Genomic DNA, 18,521 nt, shown 5'->3' on the forward strand with positions numbered 1-18,521 from the left:
GCCGGGACACGTGGCGGTTTTTCATCTGGCCATCTGCACATCCAACACTGTAATGCTGTACACTCTGCGGGCAGAAAACACAGGTCCTCGAGCCTCTGCACAGTTGAAACCCGATTCAAAGTTCTGAGGCCCTCTGTCCAAGAACGGTCCCAGAGAGCGAAGCCAACGGAGTAGAGGCACCGCTGGGATTCGAACCCAGGATCTCCTGTTTACAAGACAGGCGCTTTGACCAGCTAAGCCACGGCGCCTTGCTGCCGAGACGTATTAGCTTGGGACACTATCCTTCAACAACAGCTCAGGGATGGTCTGCAAATGGAAGCAAGACCTCGGTTTCACCTTTTGTGGTCAGTTCTCAGAAAAGCAAGCGACTGCAAGGGTTCACAGCCTTGCGACACACACACACACACGGATATCGTCAAAGGCACCGCTGGGATTCGAACCCAGGATCTCCTGTTTACTAGACAGGCGCTTTAACCAACTAAGCCACGGCGCCTACCTCCGCTCCCTGCTGCCAGAAGGGCGACCCAGAGGATCAAAACATCGAGAAAAGATGCTAATCGTGGACCAGGCGCTGGTTAGCATAAAATAGTTTGTTGACAACTGCGTGGGGGGTGGCCAGCTAGCCTCTGGCTGCGTTCGAAACCGCATACTCAATGAGTAGGTACTTAATTTCAATGAGTACTTACTTAACGAGCGCTAAAAGAGTAGATACTTTATAGCCAGATCTCGTTGAGTATGAATGAGAACCGGACATCTGCCATGTTGACGTTATCATGTGACCTACGACGCGTTATCACAAGCGCAACAACTTAAAAGATTTGAACGACACGCTTAATTAATCTGTCTGTAAATATCATGATATTGATTAAACTTGCTCATTTTGTGGTCTTTTTGAAAAAACTGCTTCCCATTTATTTTGTGAGTACATTTAGGGTTGATTTAAGTTCTTATATTTAACCCTACTAATGTGACCCACCGTTTTATCCTTAACGATATTTATTTTTATTACGAAATCCCAAAATTGTCATCTCTTGAATATGTTGTTAATTTCTTTATTTTATATCCAAACATTTTCATCCATAAGCAAAAGTGGCTTACTGCTTTGTTTTCCTCTTTTTCTTGTTAAATTTAACTCTCGTTTCATCCCTCAGGCCTATAAATAACAGAAAATGCTTTTTTTTAAAAATGTATTATATAATTAATTATTTATGAAAATAAATATTGATATTCAACCTTATAGGTTTTTTCCTGTGTATAAAATATCATAATATGTTTGCAAACCCATGATTGATATATATATATATATATACATACATAGCCTACATGATATACCTCATAACATCAGTAACTCGACAGCCCTACCTAGAACGGTTTTCCTCAGCGTTTGTAATGTCTGCACAAAGGGAGATTCACCTTTGGAGAAAACTGTTGATTTTATACTCGAAAAATTTAAGTATCATTATTAAAAATTAATATTACCCCAGAATGAATTGCATTGCTATTCCAGCCCCAAAACATACAATAATAACAACGATAAATGCTGATCAATTAATTATATTACTTTTTACTGTAAATTATATAATTCAGTAAAACAAACAAAATGTAATGTATGTCATTTGAAATAGCTATGCATGAATACACTCTAGATGTGTATATAGTGAACATCTACATTTTCATTCAAACAATAAATAAAGCATTAATTAATTGTATTTTATTTACTGACAACAATGAGAAATATTAATAAATTAGTAAAAGAATGAATCAAAGTCACCATCACACAATAAACAAATGCATATACAAGTCAACACATGAAACAAAGCTTTATTAAAACTACAGTCAATCATGTATGTATGTAGGCTACAGGCGCTGAACCACATCCTTCTGCCATCTCAACACAGCGGTTCCCATTCTGCGGCTCTGATGAATCAGCTGACCGCCAGAGGTGAGCCGTGCCTTCGTGCCGGAGGTTGTTGCGTGATGTGTTGTGCTTCACAATCTGAGGCAATAGAGCTTTTTTTCCACAAATGCCGCCACATCATCTTTCCTTGCAGGTCCTGCTCCACCACAAAAGCTGTGCAGCAAATGCACAGAAATCAAGAATCAGAAAAGTGCTGTAATAGCTCTGTTTGAAACTACAATAATTAAAATAAACTACAACTTAATATTTAAATAGTTGTTGTATTCATTTCTGTAATGTCACAGAGCCTTTGATTGTAGCATTCAGCTTCATGAGCCACTCTCCACCGGATAAACACACATCTGTTCATCTGTCCCTGTAACATCCAGACCAGACTCACATTACCTCTGTGATTTATGAGCTCAACACTACATTTACATGTTGAGGTTGTTTTAACTTTTTATCCTACATAAATGTTCCTTAATTTATCAACAGTACTAATGGACAAATAAAATAGATAACTTATGTTTAGTTACTTTATAGATTTGTTCTACATAATAGCACACATACATCACTCAGATGCCTATTTCATATCTATATTAGACGTAGTAATCTGCAATTCTTATAGAAGATTTTCTTGCAAGATATTAAATAGACATTTAGTAATTGTATTTAAGATGTATACGGTTTAAAATGTATGCAAATCCACTTTGGAGACGTATGTGTCCTTACTGGAGCTTCTCTGTTAGCTACATAATAAAATGTGATTTACAGCAAAATCACAAATATAGCGTCTTTACATCTTCAACAATTCAACAGTTTATTGTACAGTAGTTCAACACATGCGATCATTTGATTTGTAATACTCACATTTGAAAACAGTCTCGTCCGTCATCCTTTCCGTCACGTTCGAGTATGACCTATCCTTCTTCTTCTTTTTTATGACGTATCCTCTCGCGTGGCCTCCTGGGATAGAAGAGTATCCATCGTTGAGCACTCAAAAATCTGGGCGGAAGCGAGTAAGCCATCCGGGAACTTCTCGCCTACTCTTTTATGAATACTGATGTTTCGAACGTACTGCTTCCTTCACGTACTGTTTTCGCCTACTATATAGTAGGAAAGTAGGCATATTCGAACGCACTTAAGTCCGAATCTCGCGATAATTAGTACGTCACCCAGGTAATTCTCGCCTACTCTTTTGGATTCATACATACTTTTTCGCTCGCCTACTCTTTTTCCCATACTAAATAGTAGGGAAGTATGCGGTTTCGAACGCAGGACTTGTGTTTGTTGGCCAGCTGTGTTCAGCAGGACTCCCAGAACCCCCGTCACACATGTTTATGGAGCTCCATTCACAAGGGCTGCAAAGACCATCTAAGCTACGGGAAGAGAAAGGAAGTCTGGCACTTCTCTGTGGTGACGGCCGGTCCTTGTGTGCAAGAGCCAAGAGGTTTCCGTAAGCAATTGTGGTAGTAAACCAAAGAGACATTTTGAAGCCCTTTGACTACATTGACATTATTGAAATGAACACGTTGAGAACAAGAGGCCTCAAAAGCTTTCTGTTACCTGAGGGCAACACTGTGCAGTACGGGGTTGACAAGACGGCAAAAGTCACGACTCTGGTGGGACTCGAACCCACAACCTTTGAATGGCCTCATTTTGCAATCAAGAAGTCCAATGCGCTATCCATTGCGCCACAGAGCCCACGTGATTGCCTGGCCGGGACACGTGGCGGTTTTTCATCTGGCCATCTGCACATCCAACACTGTAATGCTGTACACTCTGCGGGCAGAAAAGACAGGTCCTCGAGCCTCTGCACAGTTGAAACCCGATTCAAAGTTCTGAGGCCCTCTGTCCAAGAACGGTCCCAGAGAGCGAAGCCAACGGAGTAGAGGCACCGCTGGGATTCGAACCCAGGATCTCCTGTTTACAAGACAGGCGCTTTGACCAGCTAAGCCACGGCGCCTTGCTGCCGAGACGTATTAGCTTGGGACACTATCCTTCAACAACAGCTCAGGGATGGTCTGCAAATGGAAGCAAGACCTCGGTTTCACCTTTTGTGGTCAGTTCTCAGAAAAGCAAGCGACTGCAAGGGTTCACAGCCTTGCGACACACACACACACACGGATATCGTCAAAGGCACCGCTGGGATTCGAACCCAGGATCTCCTGTTTACTAGACAGGCGCTTTAACCAACTAAGCCACGGCGCCTACCTCCGCTCCCTGCTGCCAGAAGGGCGACCCAGAGGATCAAAACATTGAGAAAAGATGCTAATCGTGGACCAGGCGCTGGTTAGCATAAAATAGTTTGTTGACAACTGCGTGGGGGGTGGCCAGCTAGCCTCTGTGTTTGTTGGCCAGCTGTGTTCAGCAGGACTCCCAGAACCCCCGTCACACATGTTTATGGAGCTCCATTCACAAGGGCTGCAAAGACCATCTAAGCTACGGGAAGAGAAAGGAAGTCTGGCACTTCTCTGTGGTGACGGCCGGTCCTTGTGTGCAAGAGCCAAGAGGTTTCCGTAAGCAATTGTGGTAGTAAACCAAAGAGACATTTTGAAGCCCTTTGACTACATTGACATTATTGAAATGAACACGTTGAGAACAAGAGGCCTCAAAAGCTTTCTGTTACCTGAGGGCAACACTGTGCAGTACGGGGTTGACAAGACGGCAAAAGTCACGACTCTGGTGGGACTCGAACCCACAACCTTTGAATGGCCTCATTTTGCAATCTAGAAGTCCAATGCGCTATCCATTGCGCCACAGAGCCCACATGATTGCCTGGCCGGGACACGTGGCGGTTTTTCATCTGGCCATCTGCACATCCAACACTGTAATGCTGTACACTCTGCGGGCAGAAAACACAGGTCCTCGAGCCTCTGCACAGTTGAAACCCGATTCAAAGTTCTGAGGCCCTCTGTCCAAGAACGGTCCCAGAGAGCGAAGCCAACGGAGTAGAGGCACCGCTGGGATTCGAACCCAGGATCTCCTGTTTACAAGACAGGCGCTTTGACCAGCTAAGCCACGGCGCCTTGCTGCCGAGACGTATTAGCTTGGGACACTATCCTTCAACAACAGCTCAGGGATGGTCTGCAAATGGAAGCAAGACCTCGGTTTCACCTTTTGTGGTCAGTTCTCTGAAAAGCAAGCGACTGCAAGGGTTCACAGCCTTGCGACACACACACACACACGGATATCGTCAAAGGCACCGCTGGGATTCGAACCCAGGATCTCCTGTTTACTAGACAGGCGCTTTAACCAACTAAGCCACGGCGCCTACCTCCGCTCCCTGCTGCCAGAAGGGCGACCCAGAGGATCAAAACATCGAGAAAAGATGCTAATCGTGGACCAGGCGCTGGTTAGCATAAAATAGTTTGTTGACAACTGCGTGGGGGGTGGCCAGCTAGCCTCTGTGTTTGTTGGCCAGCTGTGTTCAGCAGGACTCCCAGAACCCCCGTCACACATGTTTATGGAGCTCCATTCACAAGGGCTGCAAAGACCATCTAAGCTACGGGAAGAGAAAGGAAGTCTGGCACTTCTCTGTGGTGACGGCCGGTCCTTGTGTGCAAGAGCCAAGAGGTTTCCGTAAGCAATTGTGGTAGTAAACCAAAGAGACATTTTGAAGCCCTTTGACTACATTGACATTATTGAAATGAACACGTTGAGAACAAGAGGCCTCAAAAGCTTTCTGTTACCTGAGGGCAACACTGTGCAGTACGGGGTTGACAAGATGGCAAAAGTCACGACTCTGGTGGGACTCGAACCCACAACCTTTGAATGGCCTCATTTTGCAATCTAGAAGTCCAATGCGCTATCCATTGCGCCACAGAGCCCACGTGGTTGCCTGGCCGGGACACGTGGCGGTTTTTCATCTGGCCATCTGCACATCCAACACTGTAATGCTGTACACTCTGCGGGCAGAAAAGACAGGTCCTCGAGCCTCTGCACAGTTGAAACCCGATTCAAAGTTCTGAGGCCCTCTGTCCAAGAACGGTCCCAGAGAGCGAAGCCAACGGAGTAGAGGCACCGCTGGGATTCGAACCCAGGATCTCCTGTTTACAAGACAGGCGCTTTGACCAGCTAAGCCACGGCGCCTTGCTGCCGAGACGTATTAGCTTGGGACACTATCCTTCAACAACAGCTCAGGGATGGTCTGCAAATGGAAGCAAGACCTCGGTTTCACCTTTTGTGGTCAGTTCTCAGAAAAGCAAGCGACTGCAAGGGTTCACAGCCTTGCAACACACACACACACACGGATATCGTCAAAGGCACCGCTGGGATTCGAACCCAGAATCTCCTGTTTACTAGACAGGCGCTTTAACCAACTAAGCCACGGCGCCTACCTCCGCTCCCTGCTGCCAGAAGGGCGACCCAGAGGATCAAAACATCGAGAAAAGATGCTAATCGTGGACCAGGCGCTGGTTAGCATAAAATAGTTTGTTGACAACTGCGTGGGGGGTGGCCAGCTAGCCTCTGTGTTTGTTGGCCAGCTGTGTTCAGCAGGACTCCCAGAACCCCCGTCACACATGTTTATGGAGCTCCATTCACAAGGGCTGCAAAGACCATCTAAGCTACGGGAAGAGAAAGGAAGTCTGGCACTTCTCTGTGGTGACGGCCGGTCCTTGTGTGCAAGAGCCAAGAGGTTTCCGTAAGCAATTGTGGTAGTAAACCAAAGAGACATTTTGAAGCCCTTTGACTACATTGACATTATTGAAATGAACACGTTGAGAACAAGAGGCCTCAAAAGCTTTCTGTTACCTGAGGGCAACACTGTGCAGTACGGGGTTGACAAGACGGCAAAAGTCACGACTCTGGTGGGACTCGAACCCACAACCTTTGAATGGCCTCATTTTGCAATCTAGAAGTCCAATGCGCTATCCATTGCGCCACAGAGCCCACATGATTGCCTGGCCGGGACACGTGGCGGTTTTTCATCTGGCCATCTGCACATCCAACACTGTAATGCTGTACACTCTGCGGGCAGAAAACACAGGTCCTCGAGCCTCTGCACAGTTGAAACCCGATTCAAAGTTCTGAGGCCCTCTGTCCAAGAACGGTCCCAGAGAGCGAAGCCAACGGAGTAGAGGCACCGCTGGGATTCGAACCCAGGATCTCCTGTTTACAAGACAGGCGCTTTGACCAGCTAAGCCACGGCGCCTTGCTGCCGAGACGTATTAGCTTGGGACACTATCCTTCAACAACAGCTCAGGGATGGTCTGCAAATGGAAGCAAGACCTCGGTTTCACCTTTTGTGGTCAGTTCTCAGAAAAGCAAGCGACTGCAAGGGTTCACAGCCTTGCGACACACACACACACGGATATCGTCAAAGGCACCGCTGGGATTCGAACCCAGGATCTCCTGTTTACTAGACAGGCGCTTTAACCAACTAAGCCACGGCGCCTACCTCCGCTCCCTGCTGCCAGAAGGGCGACCCAGAGGATCAAAACATCGAGAAAAGATGCTAATCGTGGACCAGGCGCTGGTTAGCATAAAATAGTTTGTTGACAACTGCGTGGGGGGTGGCCAGCTAGCCTCTGTGTTTGTTGGCCAGCTGTGTTCAGCAGGACTCCCAGAACCCCCGTCACACATGTTTATGGAGCTCCATTCACAAGGGCTGCAAAGACCATCTAAGCTACGGGAAGAGAAAGGAAGTCTGGCACTTCTCTGTGGTGACGGCCGGTCCTTGTGTGCAAGAGCCAAGAGGTTTCCGTAAGCAATTGTGGTAGTAAACCAAAGAGACATTTTGAAGCCCTTTGACTACATTGACATTATTGAAATGAACACGTTGAGAACAAGAGGCCTCAAAAGCTTTCTGTTACCTGAGGGCAACACTGTGCAGTACGGGGTTGACAAGACGGCAAAAGTCACGACTCTGGTGGGACTCGAACCCACAACCTTTGAATGGCCTCATTTTGCAATCTAGAAGTCCAATGCGCTATCCATTGCGCCACAGAGCCCACGTGATTGCCTGGCCGGGACACGTGGCGGTTTTTCATCTGGCCATCTGCACATCCAACACTGTAATGCTGTACACTCTGCGGGCAGAAAAGACAGGTCCTCGAGCCTCTGCACAGTTGAAACCCGATTCAAAGTTCTGAGGCCCTCTGTCCAAGAACGGTCCCAGAGAGCGAAGCCAACAGAGTAGAGGCACAGCTGGGATTCGAACCCAGGATCTCCTGTTTACAAGACAGGCGCTTTGACCAGCTAAGCCACGGCGCCTTGCTGCCGAGACGTATTAGCTTGGGACACTATCCTTCAACAACAGCTCAGGGATGGTCTGCAAATGGAAGCAAGACCTCGGTTTCACCTTTTGTGGTCAGTTCTCAGAAAAGCAAGCGACTGCAAGGGTTCACAGCCTTGCGACACACACACACACACGGATATCGTCAAAGGCACCGCTGGGATTCGAACCCAGGATCTCCTGTTTACTAGACAGGCGCTTTAACCAACTAAGCCACGGCGCCTACCTCCGCTCCCTGCTGCCAGAAGGGCGACCCAGAGGATCAAAACATCGAGAAAAGATGCTAATCGTGGACCAGGCGCTGGTTAGCATAAAATAGTTTGTTGACAACTGCGTGGGGGGTGGCCAGCTAGCCTCTGTGTTTGTTGGCCAGCTGTGTTCAGCAGGACTCCCAGAACCCCCGTCACACATGTTTATGGAGCTCCATTCACAAGGGCTGCAAAGACCATCTAAGATACGGGAAGAGAAAGGAAGTCTGGCACTTCTCTGTGGTGACGGCCGGTCCTTGTGTGCAAGAGCCAAGAGGTTTCCGTAAGCAATTGTGGTAGTAAACCAAAGAGACATTTTGAAGCCCTTTGACTACATTGACATTATTGAAATGAACACGTTGAGAACAAGAGGCCTCAAAAGCTTTCTGTTACCTGAGGGCAACACTGTGCAGTACGGGGTTGACAAGACGGCAAAAGTCACGACTCTGGTGGGACTCGAACCCACAACCTTTGAATGGCCTCATTTTGCAATCTAGAAGTCCAATGCGCTATCCATTGCGCCACAGAGCCCACGTGATTGCCTGGCCGGGACACGTGGCGGTTTTTCATCTGGCCATCTGCACATCCAACACTGTAATGCTGTACACTCTGCGGGCAGAAAAGACAGGTCCTCGAGCCTCTGCACAGTTGAAACCCGATTCAAAGTTCTGAGGCCCTCTGTCCAAGAACGGTCCCAGAGAGCGAAGCCAACGGAGTAGAGGCACCGCTGGGATTCGAACCCAGGATCTCCTGTTTACAAGACAGGCGCTTTGACCAGCTAAGCCACGGCGCCTTGCTGCCGAGACGTATTAGCTTGGGACACTATCCTTCAACAACAGCTCAGGGATGGTCTGCAAATGGAAGCAAGACCTCGGTTTCACCTTTTGTGGTCAGTTCTCAGAAAAGCAAGCGACTGCAAGGGTTCACAGCCTTGCGACACACACACACACACGGATATCGTCAAAGGCACCGCTGGGATTCGAACCCAGGATCTCCTGTTTACTAGACAGGCGCTTTAACCAACTAAGCCACGGCGCCTACCTCCGCTCCCTGCTGCCAGAAGGGCGACCCAGAGGATCAAAACATCGAGAAAAGATGCTAATCGTGGACCAGGCGCTGGTTAGCATAAAATAGTTTGTTGACAACTGCGTGGGGGGTGGCCAGCTAGCCTCTGTGTTTGTTGGCCAGCTGTGTTCAGCAGGACTCCCAGAACCCCCGTCACACATGTTTATGGAGCTCCATTCACAAGGGCTGCAAAGACCATCTAAGCTACGGGAAGAGAAAGGAAGTCTGGCACTTCTCTGTGGTGACGGCCGGTCCTTGTGTGCAAGAGCCAAGAGGTTTCCGTAAGCAATTGTGGTAGTAAACCAAAGAGACATTTTGAAGCCCTTTGACTACATTGACATTATTGAAATGAACACGTTGAGAACAAGAGGCCTCAAAAGCTTTCTGTTACCTGAGGGCAACACTGTGCAGTACGGGGTTGACAAGACGGCAAAAGTCACGACTCTGGTGGGACTCGAACCCACAACCTTTGAATGGCCTCATTTTGCAATCTAGAAGTCCAATGCGCTATCCATTGCGCCACAGAGCCCACATGATTGCCTGGCCGGGACACGTGGCGGTTTTTCATCTGGCCATCTGCACATCCAACACTGTAATGCTGTACACTCTGCGGGCAGAAAACACAGGTCCTCGAGCCTCTGCACAGTTGAAACCCGATTCAAAGTTCTGAGGCCCTCTGTCCAAGAACGGTCCCAGAGAGCGAAGCCAACGGAGTAGAGGCACCGCTGGGATTCGAACCCAGGATCTCCTGTTTACAAGACAGGCGCTTTGACCAGCTAAGCCACGGCGCCTTGCTGCCGAGACGTATTAGCTTGGGACACTATCCTTCAACAACAGCTCAGGGATGGTCTGCAAATGGAAGCAAGACCTCGGTTTCACCTTTTGTGGTCAGTTCTCAGAAAAGCAAGCGACTGCAAGGGTTCACAGCCTTGCGACACACACACACACACGGATATCGTCAAAGGCACCGCTGGGATTCGAACCCAGGATCTCCTGTTTACTAGACAGGCGCTTTAACCAACTAAGCCACGGCGCCTACCTCCGCTCCCTGCTGCCAGAAGGGCGACCCAGAGGATCAAAACATCGAGAAAAGATGCTAATCGTGGACCAGGCGCTGGTTAGCATAAAATAGTTTGTTGACAACTGCGTGGGGGGTGGCCAGCTAGCCTCTGTGTTTGTTGGCCAGCTGTGTTCAGCAGGACTCCCAGAACCCCCGTCACACATGTTTATGGAGCTCCATTCACAAGGGCTGCAAAGACCATCTAAGCTACGGGAAGAGAAAGGAAGTCTGGCACTTCTCTGTGGTGACGGCCGGTCCTTGTGTGCAAGAGCCAAGAGGTTTCCGTAAGCAATTGTGGTAGTAAACCAAAGAGACATTTTGAAGCCCTTTGACTACATTGACATTATTGAAATGAACACGTTGAGAACAAGAGGCCTCAAAAGCTTTCTGTTACCTGAGGGCAACACTGTGCAGTACGGGGTTGACAAGACGGCAAAAGTCACGACTCTGGTGGGACTCGAACCCACAACCTTTGAATGGCCTCATTTTGCAATCTAGAAGTCCAATGCGCTATCCATTGCGCCACAGAGCCCACATGATTGCCTGGCCGGGACACGTGGCGGTTTTTCATCTGGCCATCTGCACATCCAACACTGTAATGCTGTACACTCTGCGGGCAGAAAACACAGGTCCTCGAGCCTCTGCACAGTTGAAACCCGATTCAAAGTTCTGAGGCCCTCTGTCCAAGAACGGTCCCAGAGAGCGAAGCCAACGGAGTAGAGGCACCGCTGGGATTCGAACCCAGGATCTCCTGTTTACAAGACAGGCGCTTTGACCAGCTAAGCCACGGCGCCTTGCTGCCGAGACGTATTAGCTTGGGACACTATCCTTCAACAACAGCTCAGGGATGGTCTGCAAATGGAAGCAAGACCTCGGTTTCACCTTTTGTGGTCAGTTCTCAGAAAAGCAAGCGACTGCAAGGGTTCACAGCCTTGCGACACACACACACACACACGGATATCGTCAAAGGCACCGCTGGGATTCGAACCCAGGATCTCCTGTTCACTAGACAGGCGCTTTAACCAACTAAGCCACGGCGCCTACCTCCCGCTCCCTGCTGCCAGAAGGGCGACCCAGAGGATCAAAACATAGAGAAAAGATGCTAATCGTGGACCAGGCGCTGGTTAGCATAAAATAGTTTGTTGACAACTGCGTGGGGGGTGGCCAGCTAGCCTCTGTGTTTGTTGGCCAGCTGTGTTCAGCAGGACTCCCAGAACCCCCGTCACACATGTTTATGGAGCTCCATTCACAAGGGCTGCAAAGACCATCTAAGCTACGGGAAGAGAAAGGAAGTCTGGCACTTCTCTGTGGTGACGGCCGGTCCTTGTGTGCAAGAGCCAAGAGGTTTCCGTAAGCAATTGTGGTAGTAAACCAAAGAGACATTTTGAAGCCCTTTGACTACATTGACATTATTGAAATGAACACGTTGAGAACAAGAGGCCTCAAAAGCTTTCTGTTACCTGAGGGCAACACTGTGCAGTACGGGGTTGACAAGACGGCAAAAGTCACGACTCTGGTGGGACTCGAACCCACAACCTTTGAATGGCCTCATTTTGCAATCTAGAAGTCCAATGCGCTATCCATTGCGCCACAGAGCCCACATGATTGCCTGGCCGGGACACGTGGCGGTTTTTCATCTGGCCATCTGCACATCCAACACTGTAATGCTGTACACTCTGCGGGCAGAAAAGACAGGTCCTCGAGCCTCTGCACAGTTGAAACCCGATTCAAAGTTCTGAGGCCCTCTGTCCAAGAACGGTCCCAGAGAGCAAAGCCAACGGAGTAGAGGCACCGCTGGGATTCGAACCCAGGATCTCCTGTTTACAAGACAGGCGCTTTGACCAGCTAAAGCCTGTTTTATGCTTCTGCGTCGAACTGCCGCCGTAGCTACGTCGTAGGCTGTGTGTAGCGCGCGTACCCTACGGCGTACCCTGACGTGCACCTCTCCAAAAATGTAACAACGCGTCAATTCTACGCGGACACAAGCGCTGTGATTGGTCTGCCAGAACCCCTCCCTCGGGGTTTCACACGCTCCCTAGGTACGCGTCAACGCGGACAACGACACAGAAGTATAAATTAAAACCAACACGTTGCCTACGGCGTATAGGCTCCGGCGTAGGTCCGACGCAGAAGTATAATGAGGCCTTAAGCCACGGCGCCTTGCTGCCGAGACGTATTAGCTTGGGACACTATCCTTCAACAACAGCTCAGGGATGGTCTGCAAATGGAAGCAAGACCACGGTTTCACCTTTTGTGGTCAGTTCTCAGAAAAGCAAGCGACTGCAAGGGTTCACAGCCTTGCGACACACACACACACACACGGATATCGTCAAAGGCACCGCTGGGATTCGAACCCAGGATCTCCTGTTCACTAGACAGGCGCTTTAACCAACTAAGCCACGGCGCCTACCTCCCGCTCCCTGCTGCCAGAAGGGCGACCCAGAGGATCAAAACATAGAGAAAAGATGCTAATCGTGGACCAGGCGCTGGTTAGCATAAAATAGTTTGTTGACAACTGCGTGGGGGGTGGCCAGCTAGCCTCTGTGTTTGTTGGCCAGCTGTGTTCAGCAGGACTCCCAGAACCCCCGTCACACATGTTTATGGAGCTCCATTCACAAGGGCTGCAAAGACCATCTAAGCTACGGGAAGAGAAAGGAAGTCTGGCACTTCTCTGTGGTGACGGCCGGTCCTTGTGTGCAAGAGCCAAGAGGTTTCCGTAAGCAATTGTGGTAGTAAACCAAAGAGACATTTTGAAGCCCTTTGACTACATTGACATTATTGAAATGAACACGTTGAGAACAAGAGGCCTCAAAAGCTTTCTGTTACCTGAGGGCAACACTGTGCAGTACGGGGTTGACAAGACGGCAAAAGTCACGACTCTGGTGGGACTCGAACCCACAACCTTTGAATGGCCTCATTTTGCAATCTAGAAGTCCAATGCGCTATCCATTGCGCCACAGAGCCCACATGATTGCCTGGCCGGGACACGTGGCGGTTTTTCATCTGGCCATCTGCACATCCAACACTGTAATGCTGTACACTCTGCGGGCAGAAAAGACAGGTCCTCGAGCCTCTGCACAGTTGAAACCCGATTCAAAGTTCTGAGGCCCTCTGTCCAAGAACGGTCCCAGAGAGCAAAGCCAACGGAGTAGAGGCACCGCTGGGATTCGAACCCAGGATCTCCTGTTTACAAGACAGGCGCTTTGACCAGCTAAGCCACGGCGCCTTGCTGCCGAGACGTATTAGCTTGGGACACTATCCTTCAACAACAGCTCAGGGATGGTCTGCAAATGGAAGCAAGACCTCGGTTTCACCTTTTGTGGTCAGTTCTCAGAAAAGCAAGCGACTGCAAGGGTTCACAGCCTTGCGACACACACACACACACGGATATCGTCAAAGGCACCGCTGGGATTCGAACCCAGGATCTCCTGTTTACTAGACAGGCGCTTTAACCAACTAAGCCACGGCGCCTACCTCCGCTCCCTGCTGCCAGAAGGGCGACCCAGAGGATCAAAACATCGAGAAAAGATGCTAATCGTGGACCAGGCGCTGGTTAGCATAAAATAGTTTGTTGACAACTGCGTGGGGGGTGGCCAGCTAGCCTCTGTGTTTGTTGGCCAGCTGTGTTCAGCAGGACTCCCAGAACCCCCGTCACACATGTTTATGGAGCTCCATTCACAAGGGCTGCAAAGACCATCTAAGCTACGGGAAGAGAAAGGAAGTCTGGCACTTCTCTGTGGTGACGGCCGGTCCTTGTGTGCAAGAGCCAAGAGGTTTCCGTAAGCAATTGTGGTAGTAAACCAAAGAGACATTTTGAAGCCCTTTGACTACATTGACATTATTGAAATGAACACGTTGAGAACAAGAGGCCTCAAAAGCTTTCTGTTACCTGAGGGCAACACTGTGCAGTACGGGGTTGACAAGACGGCAAAAGTCACGACTCTGGTGGGACTCGAACCCACAACCTTTGAATGGCCTCATTTTGCAATCTAGAAGTCCAATGCGCTATCCATTGCGCCACAGAGCCCACATGATTGCCTGGCCGGGACACGTGGCGGTTTTTCATCTGGCCATCTGCACATCCAACACTGTAATGCTGTACACTCTGCGGGCAGAAAACACAGGTCCTCGAGCCTCTGCACAGTTGAAACCCGATTCAAAGTTCTGAGGCCCTCTGTCCAAGAACGGTCCCAGAGAGCGAAGCCAACGGAGTAGAGGCACCGCTGGGATTCGAACCCAGGATCTCCTGTTTACAAGACAGGCGCTTTGACCAGCTAAGCCACGGCGCCTTGCTGCCGAGACGTATTAGCTTGGGACACTATCCTTCAACAACAGCTCAGGGATGGTCTGCAAATGGAAGCAAGACCTCGGTTTCACCTTTTGTGGTCAGTTCTCAGAAAAGCAAGCGACTGCAAGGGTTCACAGCCTTGCGACACACACACACACACGGATATCGTCAAAGGCACCGCTGGGATTCGAACCCAGGATCTCCTGTTTACTAGACAGGCGCTTTAACCAACTAAGCCACGGCGCCGACCTACGCTCCCTGCTGCCAGAAGGGCGACCCAGAGGATCAAAACATCGAGAAAAGATGCTAATCGTGGACCAGGCGCTGGTTAGCATAAAATAGTTTGTTGACAACTGCGTGGGGGGTGGCCAGCTAGCCTCTGTGTTTGTTGGCCAGCTGTGTTCAGCAGGACTCCCAGAACCCCCGTCACACATGTTTATGGAGCTCCATTCACAAGGGCTGCAAAGACCATCTAAGCTACGGGAAGAGAAAGGAAGTCTGGCACTTCTCTGTGGTGACGGCCGGTCCTTGTGTGCAAGAGCCAAGAGGTTTCCGTAAGCAATTGTGGTAGTAAACCAAAGAGACATTTTGAAGCCCTTTGACTACATTGACATTATTGAAATGAACACGTTGAGAACAAGAGGCCTCAAAAGCTTTCTGTTACCTGAGGGCAACACTGTGCAGTACGGGGTTGACAAGACGGCAAAAGTCACGACTCTGGTGGGACTCGAACCCACAACCTTTGAATGGCCTCATTTTGCAATCTAGAAGTCCAATGCGCTATCCATTGCGCCACAGAGCCCACGTGATTGCCTGGCCGGGACACGTGGCGGTTTTTCATCTGGCCATCTGCACATCCAACACTGTAATGCTGTACACTCTGCGGGCAGAAAAGACAGGTCCTCGAGCCTCTGCACAGTTGAAACCCGATTCAAAGTTCTGAGGCCCTCTGTCCAAGAACGGTCCCAGAGAGCGAAGCCAACGGAGTAGAGGCACCGCTGGGATTCGAACCCAGGATCTCCTGTTTACAAGACAGGCGCTTTGACCAGCTAAGCCACGGCGCCTTGCTGCCGAGACGTATTAGCTTGGGACACTATCCTTCAACAACAGCTCAGGGATGGTCTGCAAATGGAAGCAAGACCTCGGTTTCACCTTTTGTGGTCAGTTCTCAGAAAAGCAAGCGACTGCAAGGGTTCACAGCCTTGCGACACACACACACACACACGGATATCGTCAAAGGCACCGCTGGGATTCGAACCCAGGATCTCCTGTTTACTAGACAGGCGCTTTAACCAACTAAGCCACGGCGCCTACCTCCGCTCCCTGCTGCCAGAAGGGCGACCCAGAGGATCAAAACATCGAGAAAAGATGCTAATCGTGGACCAGGCGCTGGTTAGCATAAAATAGTTTGTTGACAACTGCGTGGGGGGTGGCCAGCTAGCCTCTGTGTTTGTTGGCCAGCTGTGTTCAGCAGGACTCCCAGAACCCCCGTCACACATGTTTATGGAGCTCCATTCACAAGGGCTGCAAAGACCATCTAAGCTACGGGAAGAGAAAGGAAGTCTGGCACTTCTCTGTGGTGACGGCCGGTCCTTGTGTGCAAGAGCCAAGAGGTTTCCGTAAGCAATTGTGGTAGTAAACCAAAGAGACATTTTGAAGCCCTTTGACTACATTGACATTATTGAAATGAACACGTTGAGAACAAGAGGCCTCAAAAGCTTTCTGTTACCTGAGGGCAACACTGTGCAGTACGGGGTTGACAAGACGGCAAAAGTCACGACTCTGGTGGGACTCGAACCCACAACCTTTGAATGGCCTCATTTTGCAATCTAGAAGTCCAATGCGCTATCCATTGCGCCACAGAGCCCACGTGATTGCCTGTCCGGGACACGTGGCGGTTTTTCATCTGGCCATCTGCACATCCAACACTGTAATGCTGTACACTCTGCGGGCAGAAAAGACAGGTCCTCGAGCCTCTGCACAGTTGAAACCCGATTCAAAGTTCTGAGGCCCTCTGTCCAAGAACGGTCCCAGAGAGCGAAGCCAACGGAGTAGAGGCACCGCTGGGATTCGAACCCAGGATCTCCTGTTTACAAGACAGGCGCTTTGACCAGCTAAGCCACGGCGCCTTGCTGCCGAGACGTATTAGCTTGGGACACTATCCTTCAACAACAGCTCAGGGATGGTCTGCAAATGGAAGCAAGACCTCGGTTTCACCTTTTGTGGTCAGTTCTCAGAAAAGCAAGCGACTGCAAGGGTTCACAGCCTTGCGACACACACACACGGATATCGTCAAAGGCACCGCTGGGATTCGAACCCAGGATCTCCTGTTTACTAGACAGGCGCTTTAACCAACTAAGCCACGGCGCCGACCTACGCTCCCTGCTGCCAGAAGGGCGACCCAGAGGATCAAAACATCGAGAAAAGATGCTAATCGTGGACCAGGCGCTGGTTAGCATAAAATAGTTTGTTGACAACTGCGTGGGGGGTGGCCAGCTAGCCTCTGTGTTTGTTGGCCAGCTGTGTTCAGCAGGACTCCCAGAACCCCCGTCACACATGTTTATGGAGCTCCATTCACAAGGGCTGCAAAGACCATCTAAGCTACGGGAAGAGAAAGGAAGTCTGGCACTTCTCTGTGGTGACGGCCGGTCCTTGTGTGCAAGAGCCAAGAGGTTTCCGTAAGCAATTGTGGTAGTAAACCAAAGAGACATTTTGAAGCCCTTTGACTACATTGACATTATTGAAATGAACACGTTGAGAACAAGAGGCCTCAAAAGCTTTCTGTTACCTGAGGGCAACACTGTGCAGTACGGGGTTGACAAGACGGCAAAAGTCACGACTCTGGTGGGACTCGAACCCACAACCTTTGAATGGCCTCATTTTGCAATCTAGAAGTCCAATGCGCTATCCATTGCGCCACAGAGCCCACGTGATTGCCTGGCCGGGACACGTGGCGGTTTTTCATCTGGCCATCTGCACATCCAACACTGTAATGCTGTACACTCTGCGGGCAGAAAAGACAGGTCCTCGAGCCTCTGCACAGTTGAAACCCGATTCAAAGTTCTGAGGCCCTCTGTCCAAGAACGGTCCCAGAGAGCGAAGCCAACGGAGTAGAGGCACCGCTGGGATTCGAACCCAGGATCTCCTGTTTACAAGACAGGCGCTTTGACCAGCTAAGCCACGGCGCCTTGCTGCCGAGACGTATTAGCTTGGGACACTATCCTTCAACAACAGCTCAGGGATGGTCTGCAAATGGAAGCAAGACCTCGGTTTCACCTTTTGTGGTCAGTTCTCAGAAAAGCAAGCGACTGCAAGGGTTCACAGCCTTGCGACACACACACACACACACGGATATCGTCAAAGGCACCGCTGGGATTCGAACCCAGGATCTCCTGTTTACTAGACAGGCGCTTTAACCAACTAAGCCACGGCGCCTACCTCCGCTCCCTGCTGCCAGAAGGGCGACCCAGAGGATCAAAACATCGAGAAAAGATGCTAATCGTGGACCAGGCGCTGGTTAGCATAAAATAGTTTGTTGACAACTGCGTGGGGGGTGGCCAGCTAGCCTCTGTGTTTGTTGGCCAGCTGTGTTCAGCAGGACTCCCAGAACCCCCGTCACACATGTTTATGGAGCTCCATTCACAAGGGCTGCAAAGACCATCTAAGCTACGGGAAGAGAAAGGAAGTCTGGCACTTCTCTGTGGTGACGGCCGGTCCTTGTGTGC

General features: G+C 49.8%; 1 long non-coding RNA gene across 1 annotated transcript; it reads right to left on the reverse strand.

The window, feature by feature from the left end:
- Positions 1 to 1,805: 1,805 nt before the first annotated feature.
- On the reverse strand, positions 1,806 to 3,059 carry LOC311296339. Its single transcript, XR_014628567.1, has 2 exons — positions 2,768 to 3,059; positions 1,806 to 2,273 (listed from the first exon to the last, which is right to left on the reverse strand). It is a non-coding gene; the product is annotated as an uncharacterized lncRNA (long non-coding RNA).
- Between the last annotated feature and the right edge of the window lie 15,462 nt (positions 3,060 to 18,521).

The sequence above is a fragment of the Rutilus rutilus genome (genome assembly GCF_951802725.1).
Source record: "Rutilus rutilus genome assembly, chromosome: 9".
Classification (NCBI taxonomy): Eukaryota; Metazoa; Chordata; class Actinopteri; order Cypriniformes; family Leuciscidae; genus Rutilus; species Rutilus rutilus.